The 21,784-nt window shown below is 38.2% G+C and overlaps 1 pseudogene across 1 annotated transcript in view; it reads left to right on the forward strand.

Moving 5' to 3' along the window:
* Positions 1–21,291: 21,291 nt before the first annotated feature.
* The window catches only part of LOC105523224, an 8,971-nt pseudogene continuing 8,478 nt past the window's right edge, over positions 21,292–21,784 (forward strand). Inside the window, exon 1 of the transcript XR_001003560.1 lies at positions 21,292–21,782. The product of XR_001003560.1 is annotated as a cancer/testis antigen 47A pseudogene (transcript). The remainder of the gene's footprint in view (positions 21,783–21,784) is intronic.

The following is a 21,784-nucleotide window of genomic DNA, read 5'->3' on the forward strand; positions in this document are numbered from 1 at the left end:
TCCACATTGCTCACATGATACTGCAACTATGTTGGGAAATGCTTCTGCTCCACTATCAAGCACTGCCTCCCACTTTCCCCATTCTGCTTTTTCTAGTGGGGATTTCAGAATATCAGCTTGCCAATTCTCTGATTCTCAGATATAAAGGTCAAACAGTGAGAGATCTGTTTTTCAGGTGACAATCAGCTGGGAGAGGCAAGGATAAAACAGACTGCATACAGTAAATAACAGGAATTAGACATCAGGCAAAAAGCAAGTGGTAGCTATGTTCAATTAGCTTTTATTATTATATATATTTTAAAACTTTCAGTGTAGGCATGGCATGGTTATTCATAACCCAATTTCCTCCTACAAACAGAGACTATGTTTTAAGGGTCAGAATGTAGCAACATTCAGGTATAAAGGTAACAATCCTGGCCTTGCTTCAACAAAATGTAAATGCAGAGTTGTTTTTCCATAACGATCATTCCCATTTTCCCTCAACCACTGTGATTAAAGATATGCTTTTGAGAGGAAGCTGCTCAAATCAGTAGTGAGAGCTGTGACTAAAGAATAAGATGTGTTGTGGTTTACACGCACATCCTTGACTTCATTAGCACAGATCTTTATTCCCCTCAGACCCATCTAAAGAATCACAAAATGCAGAGAATTTGTTACTTTTTCTAGACAAACGATATTCAAGGAAAAAATTAAGGAGGTCAGTGAGAGGCTGGGAAGAAAATGATCTTGAAATTAATAGGCAAATAAAGACTTTTCAAGAAAATGAAGAAATTGAGATAAATCTTCAGAAATGAAAAAATAGGACTCATCCCATTCTAATACTCAGCTACTACAGAAAAAGCAGTTCTCACTGCTTGAGAGAACCAGTGAGGACCAGTGAAGATACCCAAGTGACAAGTTATGTTGCCCATTCACAAGACTTAACAAGTTATGTTGCCCATTCACAAGACTTAAGGGGAAAATTCAAAATTATCCATCAAAGGAAGGGTTATTTAAAGTTCTCAGGGGTTGCTAATGCATTTTCTGCTCTTCCCTGGCTATATTCTCTTTCAAAATACTTCATCTAGCCCCACAGATATAAATACCATGCATACACCAATTATTCCAAAATTTATTTCTCCAGCCCTGGCTTTCCCCAGATCTATATGTTCCACTGACTATTTACTTGCAATTCTCAAAGTAACCAATTAAAAAATAACTAAAATAATATACAAAAGGAAACAACGAGGGCATCAAATGGTATAATAGGAAAAATACAGAAAAGAAGGCAGAATTAGAGAAATTGCAGAATATATAGAAAACAAATAGCAAAATAACGGAAATGAGTCCTTCCATATCAATAATCACTTTAAATGTAAATGAATTAAACTCACAAATTAAAAGACACAGATTGGCAATGTGGATTAAGAAACATGATTCAACGACATGTTTTCATTCATATACAGGAGCTAGAAAAGTTGATCTCATGGAGGTAAAGGGTAGAATGTTACCAGAGGCAAGGAAGCAGAGGAGGGATGAAGGGGGTTGGTTAATAGGTACAAACACACAGTTGAATAGAAGGAGTAATTTCTGCTGTTCAGTGGCACAATAGGGTGACTATAGCTGACAATAATTTATTGTATATTTCAAAATACCTAGAAGAAGAGATTTGAATATTCCCAACATAGAGAAATGATGAATGTTTCAGGTGACGAATATTGTAAATACTCTGATGGATCATTACCATTATGTGCCTTTATCAAAATATCATATGTACCTCATAAACATGTTCAATTACTGTGTATCAATTTAAAAAACAAAAAATACTCTCTCTCAAAAGAGAGAAATGATTCATTTGTATGTTGTCTAAAATAGACTCAGTTTAGACCCAAAGACACAAATAAGTGGAAAGTAAAAGAATGACAGCTACTCGGGAGGCTGAGACAGGAGAATGGCATGAACCTGGGAGGCAGAGCTTGCAGTGAGCCAAGATCGTGCCACTACACTCCAGCCTGGGTAACAGAGCAAGACTCCATCTCAAAAAAAAAAAAAAAAAAGAGAGAGAGAATGAAATAAAATATATTCCATGCAAACAGTAAATAAACAAAAGAGAGTTTAAGTGGCTATATTAATAAACAAAAAGGATATTTAGCCAAAAACTGTTACAAGGGACAAAAAAGAGATTATATACCAATAAATGAATCAATTCAGAAGATATAACAATTACAGATATAAATGTACCAACAAAAGGGCCCCAAAATACATGAAGCAATTATTGACAGAATTGAGAAGATAAACAGATGGTTCTACAATAATACTTGGAGGCTTCAATGCCCCATTTTCAATAATGGATAGAACATCTAGACAGAAGATCAATTAAAAAATACAGGACTTAAACAACACTATAGACCAAATATCCAACAGACACATAGACATTCTACCAAACAATGTAGAATACATATTCTTCTCTAGTGCATGCAAAATATTCTTCAAAATGTATTGCATGTTAGGATACAAAACAAATCCCAGTAAATTTTAAAATATGGTAACTATACAAAGTATCTTGTCTGGCAGCAAAGAGATGACACCAGAAATCAATAACAGAAAGAAAATTGGAGAATTCATAAATGTGTGAAAGTTAAACAACATACTCTTAAACAACTGTGCAAGTTAATCATATAAATTGGGTTATTCTTGTCATACCCAACTAAAACAGAGTTCAGAGCTCAAGGGGAAAAAAGCACTAAGGGCACATAACATTGCTCCAAAAAATGTAATTCTTTGCAAGCCTGCTGTAACTTGAAATCAGTTTTATTTAATAGCTATTGAAAGAACACTTTGCAACTTTAGGACTGGTTTTACCCACTGCTGTCACTCACCAATCACAGTTTTCCAGCATCCCAAAACCTTACTACTGTCAATGAACTTTCCTGACAAGTAATACATAACATTTCTCTCTTTTTTTTTTTAATAAAACCTCTAACCTTCTCTTTATTCTTCAGACATACCAGAGACCACGTGGTCAGCATGTATGCCCCAAATTGTGATTCTTTTTTCCCAAATAAAATGTTTTAATTTCAGATATTTATCTCATATTTTATTTGATTTTGACATACTTGACAGAAGTGGGGTCCAAAGCTGTCTAACCTTGGAGAAAATCACCAGGCCTTGGAACTACAGCATAAGGAACCCATACTGAGGCCCTATGATCCCCCGACTTTTGCAGATTGCCTCTTTTCCACTTGGCAAGTCTCTCTTGGACTGAATTCCTGATTTGGGTTGAGTTCTGTTTTATTTAGGACTTTGATGGGGAGTGTTGTTTCTCCTTTATGCCTGATCTACTTGGGGGAGCTACTATTCAAGAGTACTCTTCTCCTTGGAGACTCTGGCTTTGGAATCTGGGCTAAGGGATTTTTCCCCTTCAGGTTAAGACCTTGGTGAAGGGATCTTTCCTTTCCCCTTCAGTTGGAGAAGGCAACTTATCATTATTCTTGGTAAGCATATACTTTTCTGTCTGTGCTTGAGTTTATTTGGCCATTGAGTATTCAGCACTTGCATTTAATTGGCTTTTGTGTATTTGGCATTATATCAGAGCACTCACAAAATGGGCTCTCAAAATTCAAAGGCATGCCAAGATATTTTCTGGGACTCATGTTCAATATTATAGGAATCATTCAGTCTGTTGTTCTTGACACTAAACCAAAAGACCATGTCTGCAAAAGCATATACTGCAAATAAGATATGCATATCTCACTGATACCTGATAAAAGAGAGAAAATCATTCAGAACTCAAAGATTGTCTCACTACAAAATATTGTCTCAAAGCTGGCTGAACTCTTTCCTCTCTGCAGTTTTCCCTTCCCCTTCTTAAAATTCCTCTTTATGCTTCTCTAAGATAAACTCTCTTTTTCCAAAACTCCTGAGCTATACTGACATACTATTTAAGTAAAACACTTGAAAACCAGCAGGTATAAAAAAATCATTATGATCTTCATGCTGTTTCCTTTGCAATAAAAAATAAATAAAAGAAATTCCCATGTGAAGACACACCTACCTATACTAAGGGGAATGGCAACATTCTTATCTTCAAGGACAAAGAATTGAGACCAAAATATAATACTGTATTGACTCTGTTAGAATAACTCCTATCTTTTGGGCCTCCTCCCATAATTCAGTCACATTTTCACAGTTGACTCTTCTTTGTCCAATCCAGTATATTGTTAACTGATTCAAACTGCTTTACACAAATTTTGGTTCACAGCCTTTATAAGACTGCCATTTTAAAAAATCTTAGTTTAGCCTTGCCCCATTTCATCAGATAAATGATTTGGATCCAACAGATTTTCATAAACTGATGAGTTGATGTATTTTACTATCTCATGACTAGAATTCTAAAATAAATGCTATGAGATTTTTATTTATATGTATATGTATTTAGGTGTGTTTATACATATATACATGCATTATGCTGTATGTTGTGTCTACATAATAAAATCCAGTGTAGCTAGCCAAAATCCCTAAAAGAATTTTATTCCAATTGGTTTAAATAAATGAGTACTCATAAAATATATAGCAATTAACCTAATTTTTTAAAGTTCACGTGACTTAAGTAAATCTTTAATAAATAGCTTGGATTTAAAATTATTGGTAAAATAGTCTTCAAAATTGTTAGCATATACTTTTGCCTGGGTTTACAAGTCAGACAGTCTTATAAATGTCACTAATAGATATTTTGAAGTGTCAGGGTTTGACATAAAGGTCATAAAGCTATAAAATCAGCCTAAAACAGAATGATCTTTGCATAATTTTTTGATAAATATTATTAAATTTAATGTTGTTGATTTAATTTAAAAAGTTGCATCTTCTGAGATAATAAGATATCCACGTATTTAACTCTAAAGTTTATAGCCTATTAAACCAGGCAAACACCTGATTAAATACATGGATAACCAAGTTTATTGCCTATTAAATCAGGTAATAGGCAATAAACTTGGTTAGTAAAAAAAACTTGAAATAAATAACTAGCTCCATCTACTATCTCAGTTTTCATAGGCAATCTATATATAATTGTTAAATTAGATAACTGTAAATGAAATAAATGTTTATAAATGAACTTTTCATGTAATTTAAAATCTTAAAGTTATGTTGTTTTAAATTGAAATATAATACTCGTTAAATGTCTGGATCATTTAAAATTAAGAAGGGAAATTTTATGTTATAATGAAACATGTTTCTAAAAATTATAAAATTGTTCTCATCTATAAAATACAAATGTATGACAGATAACTCAAAATTTCTTACTTCCTAGGTTTTCACTAAAATTTAAAGTTACCAAGAGTTGAAAATTCTAATTAACGTATATAATTCTGTATGTAAAGTGTGCCAAAAAGAGATGTTTTTAAATGAAAAAAATATGACAGGAATAAAAATGTTCATTACTGAGAAAAAGAAAATTTTGTATAAGAAAAAATCTTGTGGTAAATATTTTTGTGTGGAAATTAAATGACTGGTTATTTAAGGAAGAGGAAATATGAGACAGAGCAGATAATCTGACCGTGTTTTCAAAGTTCTGAGTAACATCCTAGTAAGATTTCTGTAAAGAAAATTTATAAAAAGAATTTTGTATGTGATCAAGTTGGCTATAATTAAGATAATGTATAAAGTCTTTCTTTCTTTCTTTTTTTTTTTTTTTTGAGACAGAGTCTCACTCTGTCTCCCAGGCTGGAGTGCAGTAGCATATCTGCTCACTGCAAGCTCTGCCTCCCAGGTTCACGCCATTCTCCTGCCTCAGCCTCCCGAGTAGCTGGGACTACAGGTGCTGGCCACCATGCCTGGCTAATTTTTTTGTATTTTCAGTACAGACAGGGTTTCACCGAGTTAGCCAGGATGGTCTTGATCTCCTGACCTCATGATCTGCCGCCTTGACCTCCCAAAGTGCTGGGATTATAGGCGTGAGCCACCACGCCCAGCCTGAAAATATGCATAAAATGCCTGACTTCAAGTATCCCCAGCCCTATACTAAATAAATAAATATTGTCACTTCCTGGAATGCTTGGGGACCTTAAGACTGTAAACAAAATCTAAAATTTGCATTGGTTTGGCTTCTTAGCCTCAAGACACTTGTAAATCTGAGATTCCTATATGATTAATATAGGAAAACGTTATGTTTCCAAAGAAAAACTATAATATACTTATTATTAGATTAAAACACTGTACATTGTTTTTGAGTTTTTGTTATATACCTATAGATTAGACTATATCCTAAATTTTTCTGGGTTACTCCAATCCAACATTCTTCCAAAGCATTACTGAAACGTAAACTGTTCTGTTTCTAAAGCCCTATAAGCTGAAACTAGATAAATTTTAAGGTGCTTGTCTTGTGCCTGATGTATAGGCCACACAGAAGGTTCACTAAGCTGCCAGAAGCCATATCAAGAGACATTCAAACTGAAAACAAGGATAAGAGGTTGGTATTTTCCATGCTGTAAACAACTTTTCTTAAGACATCAGAACAAGACTCCATATCATAATGAGACTCTTACCCCTCTTAATGATGCCTATTTGACTTAGCAGAAAAATTCTGTAGTTAAGATTTCACAGTCAGTAACCAATATAGGTAACTTGACAAAACCCAATCTAAGAAATCTTTTGAGTCTACCTAGTGGGTAACTGACAATATCGCTAACACAACTTTTTGTTCAAATTGTACTGGTGACTTCTTTCGCAAAGCTAGCATTCTCTGCTTTAATTCAACCCAATCATAAAATACCACAGGTCTCAACGGGTCTCACCCAGTTTCCCCAGTGGTCTATTGATTTTTTTAGTTTGTTGTCCTCGGGCTTGATGCTTAGTTCAAAATCACTGTACAAACTAAATTTTGTATATTGTTAATCGTTTACATTATGATTTCTAAACTTCATTCTCATTGCCTGACTAATCTGTGTAAAGCCAATTCTCCTAAAAGGATAATGTTAGCTCAACACTTCAAGATGTTTGCTGATGCCTATAGAAACTGATAAGATGGAATTCAGTGCTGGACTCCAAACAAACCTACCCTGAGACTTTTTCTTCTGGCTTCTTTGTTACTTAAATACGTCCAAGATCCCTGACATACACCTCCCATACCTTCCCCCGACATGGGATAGAGACAACCAAGATAGGCCCATCCCAGAGCCAAGGGATGATTAAAACTAACTGCAAAATTGTTGATCATCAATGTTTTCACAGAAAGATCTTGATCAAAAGGGGGAAATGTGAAAGTCAATTATACAAATTGGGTCATTCTTATCATACCCAATTAAAACAGAGTTGAGAAGTCTGGGGAAGAAAGCACTCAGGGCACATAACATTGTTTGAAAAATATAATTATCTGCAAGTTGGCTGTTGAAACTGCCTGCTGTAACTTGAAACCAGTTTTATCTAATGGCTGCTGAAAAACCTTCTGCAACATAAGACTTGGTTTGCTCATTGCCATCACTCCCCAATCACAGCTTGTCAGCTCCCCCAAACCTTACCAATTGCAATGAACTTTCTTGAAGAGCAATATATAACATTGATCCTTTTTATGAAACCTCTAACCTTCTCTTTGTTCTTCAGATATACCAAAGACCATCCAGTTTGTGAGTGTGCCCCAAATTGCAGTTATTTCTTCCCAAATAAAATGTTTTAATTTCTCTATATTTTATTTGACTGTGACACAACCAATGGGTCAAGTAAGGAACCACAAGGGAAATCAGAGAATACTTTTATAGAAATGAAAATGAAAACACAGCACACCAAAACCTTGTAGAAGGCAGTAAAAGTAGTGCTATATATAGCTCTAAATGTTACAATAGAATACATTACAATAGAAGCTGTATCTCAAAATCAGTTACCTAACGTTACGTATTAAAGACTAGAAAAGTAAAAGTAAACTAAACCTAAAGCTAGTAGAATAAAGAAAATAAAGTTTAGAGAAGAAATAAATGAAGTCGAGAACAGAAAACAAAACAGAATCACTGAAACCAAAAAGTTGGTTCATCGAAAAAAGATCAACAAAACTGGTAAGTCTGTACCTAGATTATGGAAAAAAGACAAGATGCAAATAACTAAAATCAGAAACGGAAGTGTGGTATTACTCCAAAACTTGCAGAAATCAAAAGGATTATAAATGATTATGAACAATTTTATCTCTATAAATTGTCAAAGTAATAAAATGACCAAAACGAAACAGAAAATCCGAATAGATCTATAACAAGTAAGGAAATAGAACTATTAATCAAAAACCTCTCAGTGAAGAAAAGCTCAGAATCAGATAGCTTCACTGGTAAATGCTGCCAAACATTTAAAGAATTAATAGTATCAGTATGATCTTTACTCAAATATTATTGATCTTCTTTCAGTTGTAAGAATGGTAAAAGTTCTTCTCTGTCATTCATTCCAATTACTAGAATTCTCTTCTCAGATTTTTCAATATCTTATTTATATCTTATTTAAACATCTTGTATCTCATTCTTATCCTCAAACTTCAACTTAACTGTTTTTCCTTTATAGAGGCCTCCCCAAATCATGCTACCTAGTAATTTCCCTCTATTTTTTAGCACAGGATGGTATTTATTTCAGAATGCTTATCCTGAAATTAACCTTATTTCTTTACCTTTTTGATCCTCTGTCTCCACCTTCCACACCCACTAGATTGAAATCCCATGAATGAAGAGTTCTTGTTCATCTAGTTTTCAGTAATATAACCACAGCCCAGCAAGGTACCTGACACAGAGTAGGCACTAAATACACTTTGGTGAATTAATAAATAATGGAAAAAACACTTTATAGAGCCTTATATCTAATTCAGTGACTGAAAATTTGGCACAAAAAATAACTAGGTTTCATGTTGCTATTTTGGCAAACTAAAATATACTTATCTGATCTCTTCCATCTTTCCCTACTGCAATCTTTTAAAAATATTTATCTTTAAATATTTTCCTAAAAACTTAAGATGAAGAATTTTTTTTAAACTATGGCAACATACAGTCATGTGATGCATAATGATGTTTTGGTCAACAGCAGGCCACATACATAACTCCATTATAATAAGATTATAACAGAGCTGAAAACTTCCTATTGCCTAGTGACTTGTAGCATTATAACGTCATAGTACAATGCATTACTCATGTGTTTTTGGTGATACTGATGTAACTAAACCTATTGTGCTGCCAGTTATATAAAAGTATAGCACACACAATTATATACAGCATGTAGTACCTGATAATTATAATAAAAAGCTAGGTTCTTTATGGATTTACTATAGTATACTTTTCATTATTATATTACAGTGTACTCCTTATACATATAAAAAATAAAATTTAACTGTAAAAAAGCCTCAAGTAGGTCTTTCAGGAGGTATTCCTGAAGACGGTATTGTTACAGATGACAGCTCCATGCATTATATTGCCCATGAAGGCCTTCCAATGGGATAAGATGTAGAGGTAAAAGACAATGATATCTATGAGCCTGACCCTGTGTAGGCCTAGGCTAATATGGGTGTTTGTCTCTTAGTTAACAAAAAAGTTTGAAAATTATTTTTAAAAAATTACAAAATAAGGATATAAAGAAATAAAATATTTGTGTACAGCTGTAAAATGTGTTTGTGTTTTAAGTTGTTGTTACAAAAGAGTCAAAAGTTTAAAAAATTAAAAAGTTGGCTGGTGGCTGGGCATGGTGACTCACACCTGTATTCCCAGCACTTTGGGTGGCCATGGCAGGCAGATCACTTGAGGCAAGTAGTTTGAGGCCAGCCTGGCCAACATAGTGAAAACCTGTCTCTACTAAAATACAAAAATTAGCTGGGCATGATGGTGCACACCTGTAATCCCAGATACTCAGGAGGCTAAGGCAGGAAAATCTCTTAAACCCGGCAAGTGGAAGTTGCAGTGAGCCACTGTACTCCAGCCTGGGTGACAGAGTGAGACACTGTTTCAAAAAAAAAATTTAAAGTTAATAAAATAAAAAAGTTATAGTAAACTAAGTTTATTATTGAAGAAAGAAAAATACTGTACATTTATTGTAAAAAATAAAAATAACAAATTTAGTGTAGCCTAAGTGTACAGTGTTTATAAAGTCTATAGTAGGGTGCAGTAATGTCCTAGGCCTTCACATTCACTCACTACTCACTGACTCACCCAAAGCAATGTCTAGTCCTGCAAGCTCCATCCATAGTAAATATCCCATATAGAAATATCATTTTTAAAATTTTTTATACTGCATTTTTACTGTACCTTACCTATCTAGACACACAAGTATCTATTTAGATACACAAATACCATTGTGTTACAATTGCCTATAAAGAACTCAGTAAATTAGCAAGCTGTACACGTTTGTAGCCCAGGAAAAATAGACTTGTACCACATAGTCTAGGTATGTAGTAGGCTATACAATCTATGTGTAAGTACACTCTGATGTTCACACAATAATGACAAATGCCTAATGATGCATTTCTCAAAACATATCCACATCATTAAGTGATGCATGACCGTACTATCCTCTGGCATTATTTTTCAGATAACCATCATATCCCCTTTAAGAAGGCTAAAAAATGATAAATATGCAATGTATTTTTGGATGTTAAGTTACAATGATAAGCAAAAGTCATTCCAGATGGTATTAATAAGTAGCAGTAAATAGGAATCAGTATTCCCTTAAGGGAGATTCTGAATAGTAAGATACTGATATACATAAGTACAGGCATATCAGCCCCAGATATATATTCTCAGTCTACAGTCTCACAAGAGACCCATATCAGAATGAGATGAGAGGGAAGGGTGACACCTTCATCTCAACCACATTTTCTATTTGGTTTGCCTGATTTTTTTTTTACACCAGGTTAAATCCCTAAAACTATTACCTACCAATTGCCGGACTTTCTGGACAAATAAGTTCCTCACAATCCCACAAGTTTTCATAATAAAAATAAGCCCAAAATTTTGTTGAGGCACTTGTACTGCAATGAAGCACCTGAAAACTGAGACACTATCCAACTATATACCTTATTCAGAGGTCAGAAGGGGAGAAAACAAGGGCCAATAAATACTGTCAGCAGCTGAGATCCATCCACATAACTATATGTGTTCTCCTGAAAAAAATGTTTGTTATTTTAGCTAACGTATATTGAATGCCTATAATGGGCCAGCTTTTTCTAGGGATTCATAATTTTTATTGCAGCTAAATCTCACAATAACTCTATGAGACAGGTGCTGCCAAGATGCTCAATTTACCACTGAAGAAACCAAGCCTCTGAAAAATCAGGTAATTTGCCCCAAGTCTCACAAACAGTTAAATGACAAAGCTAGAAATTGAAGTCATGCAGTCTGATTCCAAGATTACAGTTCTTAACAGTTATAATGCTCAAGGGAAACAATTAAGGGGAAAAAAATGTATTGAGGAACACCATCGCAAACTCATTTATCTGTTTAAAATCACATAATTTATAAGTCAGTTTATTAAGCCAAATATTAGACTCTCCTTATTCGTTGCCATTTAAATCTGAGAGTTCTCTTCATGGACTTTGACAGTATTAACTAAAGGATATGTGTACTGTATATCGTACACAATCAACATTTACTCAATAGGCTCAGTTAATTTGCATAACTCTAGGTAGGCTTCCTCTGTCTCTAGTCTTCTGTCCTGAGTCTTCTGTCCCATTTCCAACTGAGAGTCCTGAGCAACAGAAGTTAAGAGCTGGTGGCAAAAGCTATCACTTCATGTTGAAAGAGAAGGGAGGAAAATTCCACAAACAATAGTGATTACTTTTCCAGAAAAGTGGAAAGTCATTTACCCATAGGTTACCTTGATGTAATCATAAATTCTGCCACTGAAGACATTATTTCAGTAACTTTTGTTGCCTTAGACTAAAATTTACTATCTATTGACTTCACGGCTAATCACTATATCTGTCTCCACTCTAATGAAAGCCACTTCAGGATAAGTATAAGAGCCAAGTATTCATTTGTTGCAAGAATAAATCAGATGCTACAGGCTCCCAACTTCTGTTTCTATTTCCACCTTGGTGTAAATGCCATCTCTTTTCTCCTCAGATAATCAGATGAGCCATTAATGGGTACTATCTAAGGAGGAACCAGAGAAAGATCAACAGAAGGTCTCTTCTGCAAGTATAAGGGAACCCCATTTATCTTAAGCAGTTCTGCTTTACTTCAGAGAGATAAAAGAACTTCCACTTCCAAGGAGGTCAGGGATAGCATGAAGTAAGAGGCAAAAATGATCTTGTGCTCACTACCTAGTAATAAAAGTATTTCCATGTTTTAACATAACTGTTCTGAAGTTATTCCAAAATAGCTGCATGAAAATGTCTCCAGTGCCTAAAATGGTAATATTTAAAAGATGGAGGAGTAGATGCACTGCTTTACATTTCTCCGACTAACTACAATTAACAACTCTGGACATTATATACAAAAAAAATGTGAAGATTCTAAAAGGTGGAGAAAAGGGGAATGAGCAACTAGGGGACTTGGGACCCAAGGAATGTCATGGTATTAAATTCTGTGGTTTTATTCTTGCATCATATATTTTTTAATTGGGTTATATAGAAGCCTGTAACCAGGAAACACCAATGAGTGCAGACTTAAAATGTTTCAAGAAAAACCTGCTCTGTCTAGCCAAATGACCAGGAAAATGTCAGGCTGAGACAGAAAACTTTTAGAAAATAATCACCCTACATCAGTGTCTTAGTTTGTGTTTGCTACTACAACAGAATACCACATACTGCGTAATTTATAATAAACAGAAATTTCTTGACTCACCGTTCTGGAAGCTGAGAAGTCTGCGATCAAGGTGCTGCCATCTGGTGAGGGCCTTCTTCTTGCATAATAATATGGCAGAAGGCATCACATAGTGAAAGGGCAAAGAGAAGATGATAGAGTAAGCAAGACTGAGCAAGAGAGTGAGCAAGAGGGGGCAAACCCGTTCCTATGATAATGGAATTACTCCATTCGTGAGAGTGGAACCCCCACGACCTAAACACCTTTTAAAGGTCCCACTTCCCCTCATGTCTGTAATCTCAGAATTTGGGAAGGCCAAGGTGAATGGATCACTTGAGCCCAGAAGTTCAAGACCAGTCTGGGCAACAAAGAGAGACTCTGTCTCTACAAAAAATAAAATAATTAGCTGGGTGTGGTGGCATGCACCTGCAGTCCAAGCTACTTGGGAAGCTGAGGCAGGAGGATCATTTGAACCTGGGAGTTCGAGGCTATGGTGAGCTATGATCACACAACTGCACTCCAGCCTGGGTGACAGAAAGAGACACCATCTCAAAAGAAAAGAAGGGTCCCATTTCCCAATGTAATAACAATCGAAATTAAATTTCAACATGAGTTTTGAAAGGGACAAACATTTAAACCATAGCATTCAGTCAAACACCATGGAAAAAAAAATAAAAACCTATGGTCTCATCCCAACCCATGACAGCACAGGCCAAGTGGTAAATTTAGACTCCTACCTTCACAAAGCTGTAACAAGGCACCTCTTCCCCTCTCCCTCTCCACTGCCAGGGTGGTGACAAAGAAGGCTGAATGGGTAGCCAGAACTTTCATTCTAACCTGGCCTAGTGGTAAGGAGGCCCTCTTCAAGGGTGATAGTGGAGGCCACGTGAAAAAGCAGTAGCAAAGCACCCTTTTCTTTCCCAGCCAGTATCTGCAGAGTACTACTGGGGACTTGAAATTCCATCCCTGCCCGTAAGTAATGAGGGTCTTCTCTTTCTGAGATGTCAAAGGAGACCTAGTGGGAAATAGGGATGGAACTTTCATTCACAACTAACAGTAATGAGGCAGTATACCATTCATTGTGCTGGTGTAGTAAATAGTCATTATCTACTCAATGATAAATATTGTATGCTTTAAAGAATAATCTTGGGTGTGGCTGGCAAGATGGCCGAATAAAAACAGCTCCAGTCTGCAGTTCCCAGAGAGATCAACTCAGAAAGCGGGTGATTTCTGCATTTCCAACTGAGGTACCCGGCTCATCTCATTGGGACTGGTTAGACAGTGAGTGCAACCCACGGAGGGTGAGCTGAAGCGGGGTGGGGTATCACCTCACTCAGGAAGCACAGGAGATTGGGAAACTCCCTCCCGTAGCCAAGGGAAGCCGTGAGGGACTGTGCTGTGAGGAATGGTGCATTCCAGCCCAGATACTACACTTTTCCCACGGTCTATGCAACCACGGACCAGGAGATTCCCTCGGGTGCCTACATCACCAGGGCCCTGGGTTTCAAGCACAAAACTGGGTGGCTGTTTGGGCAGAAACCAAGCTGGCTGCACGAGTATTTTTTCAGACTCCAGTGGCGACTGGAACACCAGCGAGACAGAACCATTCACTCCCCTGGAAAGGGTGCTGTGGCCAGGGAGTCAAGTGGTCTAGCTCAGAGGATCTCACCCCTATGGAGGCCAGCAAGCTAAGATCCACTGGCTTAAAATTCTTGCTGCCAGCACAGCAGTCTGAAGTGGACCTGCGATGCTCGAGCGTGGTGGGAGGAGGGACATCCACCATTACTGAGGCTTGAGTAGGCAGTTTTACCTCACAGTGTAAACAAAGCTGCCTTGAAGTTTGATCTGGAAGGAGTCCACTGCAGCTCAGTAAAGCTGCTGTAGCCAGACTGCCCCTCTAGATTCCTCCTTTCTGGGCAGGGCATCTCTGAAAGAAAGGCAGCAGCCCCAGTCAGGGATTTATAGATAAAACTCCCATCTCTCTGGGACAGAGCACCTGGGGGAAGGGGTGGCTGTAGGCATAGCTTCAGCAGACTTACATGTTCCTGCCTGCTGCCTCTGAAGAGAGCAGGGAATCTCCCAGCACAGCGCTCAAGCTCTGCTAAGGGACAGACTGCCTCCTCAAGTGGGTCCCTGACCCCTGTGCCTCCTGACTGAGAGACACCTCCCAGTAAGGGTCGACAGACACCTCATACAGTAGAGCTCCGGCTGGCATGTGGCAGGTGCCCCTCTGGGACACCTGCTTCCAGAGAAAGTAACAGGTAGCAATCTTTGCTGTTCTGCAGCCTCCGCTTATGATACCCAGGCAAACAGGGTCAGGAGTGGACCTCCAGCACACTCCAGCAGACTTGGAGAAGAGGGACTGTTAGAAGGAAAACTAACAAACAGAAAGGAATAGCATCAATATCAACAAAAGGACATCCACGCCAAAACCCCATCTGAAGGTTACCAACATCAAAGACCAAAGGTAGATAAATCTACGAAGATGAGGAAAAACCAACGCAAAAAGGCTGAAAACTCCAAAAACCAAAACACCTCTTCTCCTACAAAGGATCACAACTCCTCGCCAACAAGGGAACAAACTGGACAGAGAGTGAGTGTGATGAATTGACAGAAGTAGGCTTCAGAAAGTGGGTAATAACAAACTCCTCCGAGCTAAAGGAGCATGTTCTAACCCAATGCAAGGAAGCTAAGAACCTTGATAAAAGGCTAGAGGAATTGCTAACTAGAATAACTAGTTTAGAGAAGAACATAAATGACCTGATGGACCTGAAAAACACAGCACAAGAACTTTGTGAAGCATACACAAGTTATCAATAGCCGAATCAATCAAGTGGAAGAAAGGATATCAGAGATTAAAGATTAACTTAATGAAATAAAGCATGAAAACAAGATTAGAGAAAAAAGAACAAAAAGGAACGAACAAAACCTCCAAGAAATATGGGACTATGTGAAAAGACCAAATCTACGTGAATCTAAAGTGAAGACTTTAACTCACACGATGTAAGAAGACAGGAAGTTGGCTTACATGTGAATTCTCTGACCTCCAAAAGTTGCAATTTGGCATGAGGTAATCACAAAACAAAACAAACACATTTAACACTAGTATAAGCCCCTCTATTCTTATATATACTGGCCCATTTTAATTGTTGTCAAATGAAAACAATTTATTTCCTCTGAAGTTACTTTATCAATCTAAAAACAGAGATGTCTAAGGAAATTACCAACACTTTACAGAAATTCAAAACAACCTTAATCTTACTAACCCATTGGAGGCTCATCCAATTCATAAACATGATCTTGCAACTTAACATTTGGTTTTGCACCTTATACACCTTGAACAGTTAACCAATGTAGAGAAAACAGTCATCTAATAAGTGTTTATTTACTATGTTCCAGGCACCATTCTAGGTGTTTGGGTAAATATCAGTGGAAACAGACAGTAATTCCTTTCCTTATGGCATCTAGAGTGGTGGTAGTAGGGATACAGGATAAAAACAAAGATAAAATTAGTCAAATTAGTACAAGGGCTAGAAAGGAAATAAAACAGGGTAGTGACATAATAGTGATTGGGGTGGAGGTAGGTGACAGCTTTAGTCAAGGTGGTCAGGGACAAACCCCATGAGAGCCCTTTGACTAAAACCTGAATGCCAAGGAGGCAGCCATTGGACAACCTGGGAGGAAGACCCATGAAAATAACTAAGAACATAAAAATGAGGGTGAAAACTTGCAGTAATACTTCTGGAAATGTCTTCTATACAAAGGGAAAGCAGGCAAAGGGGTTTCAGGACAAAGGGCAAACTCAGTGAATGATTCAATTACTAGATTCTGGAGTATTTGCCCTGCAGCTTCTAGTGGACAGCCTGGCCCTTTCAGGCCAAAGGGCAAACTCTTTAGAGAAGCATTCATTATTCATTGCCCCATCTGCTTTATTTTTCTATTTCTTTTATTCTTAATTTTTTAGGTACATAGTAGGTGTATTTATTTATGGGATATATGAGATGTTTTGGTACACATATGCAATGTGAAATAAGCATATCATGGAGAATGGGGTATCCATCCCCTGCCCCATCTGCTTTAAAGGCCCATCTGCCACTCTGCCCAATGCTCCACCCATTTCATTGCCTTGGACCAATATGCACACACCCCTGCCATTATCCATGCAGCTTCCTTTACTTGCAATGACTTCCCCCCAATCTTTATTGCTGGTTGAACTCCTAGTTTCAGGACTCAGCTGAAATACCTCTTCTTGAGCACCTTCCCAGGCACCAACCCACTTTCCCTTCCATCCCCTCAACTTTAGCTAATCATTCTCTCTCCTGAGATCCCATAGTACCTTGTGTTCATCCCTGTTATAGTTCTTGACACCTTGTGTCATCATCATCCAAATGTTTGTCTTCCCCTCTAGACCATGAACTAGATAGATCAAGCCATGGACCTTAAGCACCAATGCATCCCCAGCCCTTGACATAACTCCAGACCTATAGTAGGTACTCAATATATGCTCACTGGATGATTGAATGACTAGGGTCTGAAGTATTTGTCCTACAGCTTCAAGTGGACAGCCCAGCTCTTCATGACCTAGGAAGACACTTCTGTGGTTTTTGGTTTTGGTTTTTTGTTAACATGCTCCTCTAAAGTGACTAGTAATGGTCCTGTTGAAAGTTGTGAAGCAAAAATGGATGGACATCGACAGAAAGAAGGGAAAAGAAAAAAAGTAGGAATACTATAAGTATACAAAAACCATCTACCTGACTGTATTTGTTTTCACTAAGAAAGAGTAGAGCCAGTCCTGGTCATAGCATTGCAGCAAGAACAGTGGTGCCCCACTGGGCACCTTCCTCACCACAAGACTTCCATCAAATTCCCTATGTCTATTTTCTTGCCAGAGGCAATATCACTTCCTTCCCTAAATCCAAAGCTTAGAATATGTGGAAGTTTTGAACAAAGTGGGGATTTGCTCTAGATTACATGCTATCGGAAAGTGGGTGCCGTTCTGATTGGTATTTCAATAAATCTTATTTATAGAGAGGGGATATTAGAGCCAGGATAAAGCTGTAATTGGTAAAGAAGTGGTACTCATTTTAATCAAGAGAAGCTAAGTTTAATATTTTGTTTTGTATTTCATGACTTCATTTTTCTCTGCTTGAATGAAATTATAAAGTAGCCTTGCTTTGTCTCTTTTTATCATGGACACAGAGTGATCCTGTCTGATGTTGGTGTTCTATGCTATTGTTTATATCTAGTAGGAGAATAAGATGGCTTAGCTGTGAGTGCCAGGCCAGCTCTGAATGTCAGGTGCTGCTTTTTTACCTCCATTCTCAGTACACAATCTTTTCTCCCAAATAGACTGCAAGATTCTTGTGGCCAGAGGTGGTGGCACCTGCTTCTCTGTCCCTGGCAAGGTCTTACACAAGGCATTTAATGTAGGTATTCAGTAAATATTTGCTGATTGATTCAGAGTCAGGAGGACAGGCTTGCCTGAATTTCAGAGACCCTCAACTCATAACCATTTATTTATTTGGGTAATCAACCTTGTGCCGTCAAATTGCCCCTGAAGCTGTATGTACAATAAGCATGCCTGTCTCAATTTCAGATTAAATGTCAGAGGATATTGGTTCTACTGCTGGCTCCTCCATTGAGTAGTATGACATTGGAAAGCCAGTTAACTACTCCAGGCCTTAATTTTTCCACTTGAAAAAGAATAAACTTGGACTCAATAGCTAAAGGCCATTTCAAGCGCTGAGATGTGGGGAAAATGAGTTTTTTCTCTTGCATTTTTTCTACCTTTAAAGAAAGTGCTAAAGAGTACATGGCCACACATCAGTATACAGGGGAAGAGTTACTCAATAAGTGGTGGTATAGATGAGCTGTTCAAAATAAAAATCATCTGAGACTTTAATCTCACACTATGCATTAAGGAGCTAAAGGTAAACATTAAGAAGATCCCCAAAAAGAAAATATAAAATAAAATTCTCCATACAAGAAGGCTTACAAATTTACAATGAAGTCAAAACCATTAAAAATAAAATATTGTTAGACTTCTGGAACACATAAATGAAAAACTAAATACTTGGAAACAGTAACCAACTTAGAAGGTAAAATCAATCTGGGAAATATTTTCAACAAATAGTTAATATTGTAAATATAATCCCATCTCATTCCATCTACCTATCTCACTCAAATCTTGACTGAAGTCAGGGTATTAGCCAGGGGAGTATATAACTCCATGAAGCTAGGAAAAAACTAATTCCTCCAAATCCAAATTAGAGGGTTCTCTGAAGGCCTGAGAGACTACAGTCACCCCTAGTTACCCATGGGGGACTTGTTCCAAGACCTCCTGCAGATACCAAAATCTGCAGATGCCCAAGTTCCAGATATAAAATGGCATAGTATTTGCATATAACCTATGCACATTATCATGTATACTTTAAATCATCTCTAGATTATTTGTAATACCTAATACAATGTAAATGCTATCTAAATAGTTGTAATAATATATTGTTTATGGAATAATGACATGAAGAAAGTCTGTATATGTTCACTGCATATGCAATTTCTGAATATTTTTGATCCACAGTTAGTTGAATCCACACATGCAGAGTCCATGGATACAGAGGGCCAAATATACCTGATAGCTTCACTCCAATAATTTAAGAACAGGGAAAAATTATTTTTGATGTAATCATATATATGTATAGTACTTTACAGTATGAAAAGGGTTTTCATCCCATTATTTTACTTGATTCTCAGATTAACCTTGGGAGGTAGCTAGAGAATCATTATCCTAACTTCACAAATGATAAAACTGAGGCATAGAAATAACTAACTTTTCCAACTTCCCATCAGGAAGCAAAATTTAAAGCCAACTCTAGACCTCAGATTGGGATTCTGCCTAGGTTTTGCTGTTTTAATAGTAAGTCTTTTGGATTAGAAATTTTCCACATTGCCTTCCAGATTTAAACCAATGACGTATGACAGCACGATGCCCCTTTTTTAGGTGAAACTGGAGAAAAACAGAAGCACGGAAATTTGATGAGATGATGAAAGGTACAAAAACTACTTACACGCCTTGAAAAGATTTAATGGTATTAGTATTCTTGAATTTAATACATGAAATATGCTACCTACAACTTTTTTCAAACAGTAGTTGCAGTGTGACAAAAAAATTCATACAATGAATATAAAATAACAGTTGATTTCTCCAACATGTTCAGAAATAATTACTACTTGAACCTTCATTAAGTAGGTCTGGAAATCAACAAAAAGTCTTGAGTTATTGCTTGAAACAGCCTAGGAAGCCTGTCGGTTGGGTGTTTTTATATCTTTATCTTTTTTTTTGAGACTGAGTCACGCTCTGTCACCCACGCTAGAGTACTGTGGAAATATCTCAGTTCCCTGCAACCTCCCCCTCCCGGTTGCAGCAATTCTCCTGTCTCACCCTCCCGAATCGCTGGGAATACAGGCGTATGCCACTACACCCAGCTAATTTTTTGTGTTTTTCGTAGAGACAGGGTTTTCCCATGTTGGGCAGACTAGTCTGAAACTACTGACGTCAGGTGATCTGCCTGCCTCGGCCTCCCAAAGTGCTGGATTACAGGCATCAGCCACCGCGCCCAGGCCCTTTTGCTGTTCTTTCTGCTTAGCTCTTAAGAGATGAGTCCTTTTAAAACAGTATCTATTTTTTTTCCCATTATTGGGAGGTTTGAAGTGAATTTGGCAGGATTCATTAAACACCTTCCAGTGTCTGTCATTTACCACCTCAGCACTCAGTGATGACTGCATCCATTTCAACTCTGCACATTCTTTTCTAAGTAGCATTGACTACATTAAATCATTGAAATTCTGCGTCTCTTCTTGGGAGGTTTTCACAACTGCTTAGGTCTGAACTAGGTAACATTTTTATGACACTATCTCTACTGGCATGAGCCATTACTAGGTGGAAATAAGTGGACTCTGTGAACATCTTGCAGTTCCCATACTCCAGGGTGCCTCCACATTGGACTTACTATAGTGTTGCTAATCCTCAAATTAGAAGCGCAAGACTTGTGTGGACCAAAAGGGTAGCCCTGGACACTAAGGCCTCAAAGAAAAGGTAGAGTTCGGCCGTGGACGGTGGCTCAGGCCTGTAACCCCAGCACTTTGGGAGGCCAAGGCAGGTGGATCACAAGGTCATGAGATGGAGACCATCCTGGACAACGTGGTGAAACGCTGTCTCTACTAAAAATAGAAAAACTAGCGGGGGGTGGTGGCCTGTGCCTGTAGTCCCAGCTACTGAGGAGGCTGAGGCAGGAGAATCACTTGAACCCAGGAGGCGGGGATTGCACTGAGCCGAGATCGTGCCACTGTACTCCAGCCTGCATGACAGAGCAAGACTCCGGTCTCAAAAAAAAAAAAAGAAAAAAGTCTGGATTCCGAGTTGTCCTAGAGCTAAAGGGCCTTGATCATTCATTGCACACAGAACACGTCAATCTGAAGTTTTCAGCAAATGGGCTTAGAGCTCGCTGAGAGCCCCTCATTGACGCTTCCGGTCCCGCCCCCTGTCGCCTGCCAAGCGGAATCTTTCCCGCCTTGTCTAAGTCCTCTCAGGCCAGCCTTGGTGGGGGGCTCCTGGGATTGGCTCTTTGCCCTTCCCGCCTTAGGGTGTCCTCTGAGACAGACTCTTATTCCCTCAATAAGGAGACAGACTCTTACTCCCTCAGCGGCCAAACCTTCGCCTCCCCTCAGCCATAGCCACCTCAGTGGCCACCATCTTCACCGCGGTCACCTCAGCCTGCTCGCCACCCCAGTTGAGGTACTGACTGGTGTCATGTCTGCCACAGGGGACCGACACCCAACCGAAGGGGACCAGGAGGCCCCGGTAAGCCAGGAGGGAGCGCAGGCCGAGGCGGCCGGAGCTGGTAACCCGGAGGACGGCGACTCTGGCCCCGACAGTAGAGACATAGTGCATGTGAGCGAACGGGTCGTAGTCGCAGAGCCCATGGAAGGCCTCGAGGAGGAGGAGGGTGAGCAGGCGGCAGGACTGGCCACAGTCCCCGGGGGCGGGAGCGCCGAGG

Source organism: Colobus angolensis, unplaced genomic scaffold, assembly GCF_000951035.1.
Source record: "Colobus angolensis palliatus isolate OR3802 unplaced genomic scaffold, Cang.pa_1.0 Scaffold454, whole genome shotgun sequence".
NCBI lineage: Eukaryota > Metazoa > Chordata > Mammalia > Primates > Cercopithecidae > Colobus > Colobus angolensis.